Source organism: Papaver somniferum, chromosome 6 (assembly GCF_003573695.1).
Source record: "Papaver somniferum cultivar HN1 chromosome 6, ASM357369v1, whole genome shotgun sequence".
NCBI lineage: Eukaryota > Viridiplantae > Streptophyta > Magnoliopsida > Ranunculales > Papaveraceae > Papaver > Papaver somniferum.
In genome coordinates, this window is record NC_039363.1 from 36,455,791 (window position 1) to 36,460,193 (window position 4,403).

The following is a 4,403-nucleotide window of genomic DNA, read 5'->3' on the forward strand; positions in this document are numbered from 1 at the left end:
CATCTTATATTTTTGATGCAAGTCAAAAGATGATCATGCGAAAATTGTCGAGAAACATCTTACATGGTTTGTGTGATACAATCATTTGATGTAAACTTGGAATGTTTCGTTATGATTATTTCAATAACTTGAAAATTGCTTTTATGCTAATAGTGTGTGAAAACGGCTATTGTCATCCTTTAACAAAGTTCCAATGATTGAAATAAGAGTTTAGAACACTTAACCATTATTGGATATGTCATGTTTTGTACGCTTGCACATATGTAATCATGTCCGGGAACTATAGTATGCGTACCGGTACGCGTACCTGTTGGCTTGAGAAATCCGAGAACCTAAGTATGTGCACCCGTTCGCGTACTGGCGTAAGGTTCATGTCTGAATATTTCTGCTGGAATTGGAAGTTCGCCCGTTTGCGTACTGGCGAAAACCAATTGTGGTCCGGGTATTTCAAGTATGCGTACCCGTTTGCATACTTGAAGGTTAAAGTTCTAAAATCGGTTATGTTCATGAACTTAAACCTTTATAAAATAAGAAATGTAATCTTTGCAAACCGTGGCTATAATGTTCATGAATTGATTCAAGTGAATCAAACACATTTTGCTTCAATTGTGTTCCTGTATAATCCTATGAGAATATAGCAATTGAACAACTCTTTAACTAGTTTCATTTGAGTCATTTGAACTAGTTATGGTTAAGATGAACAAGGTTGATATGAGAGTATTCATATGGCTAACCTCGGTTAACTATTATTGAACCAACATGTTGTACACGTTTAGGTACGATTACATAAACCTAAATGAGGATACATTTCATTTGTGTGTAACAAGATAAATTCGATCTAACGATTGAAAGATATTAGCTTGGTTGAATCATGTTTTTCATCTAACGGCGAATATTGAATGCTTTGTTACCAAAGTAACTTAGATTGTAAACCCTGATTTGAAAAGTATATAAAGGAGAACTCTAGCAACTGGGAAACCTAATCCCCACACTTCTGTGTGTTACTAGTTGCATAAATAGAGTCGATTCTCCTTTAACCTTAGGTTTCTCTTGAGACCCAGTAGGTTAACGACTTAAAGACTTCATTGGGATTGTGAAGCCAGACTCAACTATTTTCTCTGTAGTTGCGTGATCTGATCTTGCATCTTCTACCGTATTGAGTACAGTTGGAATAATTGGCTCGAGATTAATATCTCCGATAGGCAAGATAAAAGTAATCACAAACATCTTCGTCTCATCGTTTGTGATTCCACAATATCTTGTCGGGTATATTAATTAAATACCCGTAGTTTTGACACCCAATAAATATACCCTTAAACAAACCTAATCCATTAATAAATAGATTACATTAATACACTCACTTATAATTATTTTCATTTACAAACCTTATCCTCATCCATTAACAATTTTTTTTCTTATTTCACGGCCACTACCACCACCACCATTTCATTACCATGAGCACCGCCACCACCATCAATCCACCACCACCACTTACTAAGTACAACCACCACTAATATTTCACCACCACCACCACCACCACCACCACCACCATTATTATTGCTATCACCGCAGCCGCCGCCGCTGTTTCCGCCATCGCCTCCACCACCACCACCATCGCCGTCAACAACCGAAGTTGATCCAAAAAATAAAAGTTCAAAAATAACTTTAATAATATATATTCCAGTTCTTTTATTGTGTCTACAATCAAAGTTGATCCCAGTGAATGGGTCAACAACAAAAGTTGTTCCCTTTAAGTGGGATCAACAATGAAAGTTGATCCACAAAAAATGAGATCAACATATTTATAATTATGTTTCCTGTAAAAACCAATAAACCTGAACCTGCAAACTGAATATCCTTAAGAAACACAAGAAAAACATTCATAAAAACAAATTAGAATGTATGTCGTTACAAAACATAACAACTCCAAACCAAAAAAACATAAAAAAAAAAAAAAAAGAAACATCCAACAAGTATGAAACCTAAAAAAGATGCAAAAAAGTTGTAGTGAATCAAATTCAACACGTCAAGCCCTTTCATGCTAGAGCAGTGAATCAAAAATCTCAAATCCGAATGGTTATCTGACAATTGCAAAATATAATCTCTGGAACAACCATCTATGGCCTGAAGCAACCAAAGTTTGATACAAAATGACATATACGAATGCGTGAATTTGGTGTGAGCCGAACACGCATCATCTGACGTGGAATTAGTCATGCTACCATTGCACCATAAATTCAACATTTTGAAGAATTTACATCTATAAAAATCTAAGCATTTAAACTACATGCATAATTAGACTATCCAAGGAAATGCTGTCAACAACAATAGTTGATCCCATAAAAATTGAGTAAACAATAGGAGTTGATCCCATTTGTTGGATCAACCACAATAGTTGATCCCATAAAAATGGTATCAACAGTAGGAGTTGATCCCATAAATTATTAATACCATGCTTTGTTGGTGATTTCAGTACCTGATACATACAAAATCCCCAATGTAGTAGTTCCCAAATCTGCTCATGAAGTCAAAATAGGTGCAAAATAAGTCAATCTCCATTGTTGATTACACAATCCTAACAAAAGCCACTACCAGCACCTTCACAACCACCACTACCATCATCTCCACTATAAACATCATCCATCACCACATAAAACAATAGGAGTAAGTAGTTGGTCCCATAAAAAATATTATCAACAATGGTAGTTGATCCGCTAAAAAAGGCATCAACAACATCAGTTCATACACAACGAATGTTGTCATCACCACCACCACCCTCACCACCACCACCCTAGCTACTACAACAAGATTAACCATTTCATGAGCATGACACATATTGCACATTCAGTAGGCATATACGCTGATAAAAACAAAACTAAAAAAAAAACTAAAAATTCCTTGACATACATTCACAACTAATGGTGTTTGTAGATGTCCTGGGTGCTAATAGAATCAACAAAAATTAATCAGATATTAAACTTTGGAAACAGATTACTTAAGATACTTAATAGATTACTACCCATCAAGTCCACGTTCCCCACATAGAATTCGAACATTTTGGGCGTCATAACAAAAGAAAGTGCTAATTGGTGTAAACCATACACATATATATAATAATGATTTTGGAGTGTAGTAAGATCAGTTTCGTTAAAACCCAAAATTCTAAATTCTAATTTATTTTTCTGAAATCAAAAGAAAACCAACCTTTTCTCTGGTGAAGTTGGACGAATCATCCCTTTCCGGATCAAATCCCAAAACAGATGGATTACATCTTCAGATGGATTAGATCTTCATATTTGTTCTAAAAACCCCTCTAAATCTTCATCGACAAAATCCAAAAAAAACAAAAATGAATTCGCCTTATTACTTTTTAGATCTTCAGATTTAGAAGGTAATGATGAACAAAAGAACAAATACGGATTCAATTTTCTTAGGTGGACAATTGTTCGTGGCGACATAGGTGGTAGCGGCGGTAATGGCAGAGGTAAAGGTGGTGAGGGTGATGGCTGAAAGAGGCAGAGAAAGTAGAAACGGTGGTGGTGATGATAGCCGCTGGAAGAGATAAGAATTTAGATCTTATTCTGAAACAGAAGCGAAAGTGAAACGACAAGTTTCCATAGGTGAGAATAACGGAAGGTTAAACTCGTTATTGATTATTAAATGAATTTTCTTTTAATAAGAAGGTAGGGGTATATTCATTGATGGATAAGGACCTTTTTTAAGCCCATGAGAAGAAGGGGTATTTATATAATTTCCACTATGTTGTTTCTCTAGTCGATTGAGATTATTGTGAGGTGATTGATAATACTAGGATGTTCTTCGGGAATATAAGACCGGTTTATCGATTGGCTCATGTTCACCTTGATTTATCAAAAGACGGAACAAAACTCATAGGTATTTCTTTGGGGGACATATTTATCTATACCAATAGACTTTTCTGTGTGAGACATATTTGTTTATCAAGTCTTTGACTTTAGGTCGTACTAACTCTTGGTTGTGGGTGAGATCAGCTAAGGGAATCAAGTGCGTAGTATCCTGCTGGGACCAGGGATGTAAGGAACGCAACTGTACCTTGAATCAGTGTGAGATTGATTAGGTTTCAACTACAGTCCAGTTTGAAGTTCATTGGTATTAGGCTAGTGTCTGTAGCGGCTTAATACAGTGTGGTGTTCAGAGATGGACTAGGTCCCGGGGTTTTTCTGCATTTGCGGTTTCCTCATTAACAAAATTCTTGTGTCTGTGTTATTTATTTTTCGCATTATGTTTTGTTATATAATTGAAATATCATAGGTTGTGCGTTAAGATCAATCAATTAGATAATCCATCCATTGGTTGTTGATTTAAATTGATTGACACTTGAACATTGGTCTTTATTACCGTTCAAGTTGTTTCACATAATAATC

The 4,403-nt window shown here is 35.6% G+C and overlaps 1 long non-coding RNA gene across 1 annotated transcript; it reads right to left on the bottom strand.

Moving 5' to 3' along the window:
- Window positions 1-1,864: 1,864 nt before the first annotated feature.
- Window positions 1,865-3,630, bottom strand: LOC113285588. The gene is made up of 2 exons (XR_003328774.1): window positions 3,205-3,630; window positions 1,865-2,515 (listed from the first exon to the last, which is right to left on the bottom strand). It is a non-coding gene; the product is annotated as an uncharacterized LOC113285588 (long non-coding RNA).
- Between the last annotated feature and the right edge of the window lie 773 nt (window positions 3,631-4,403).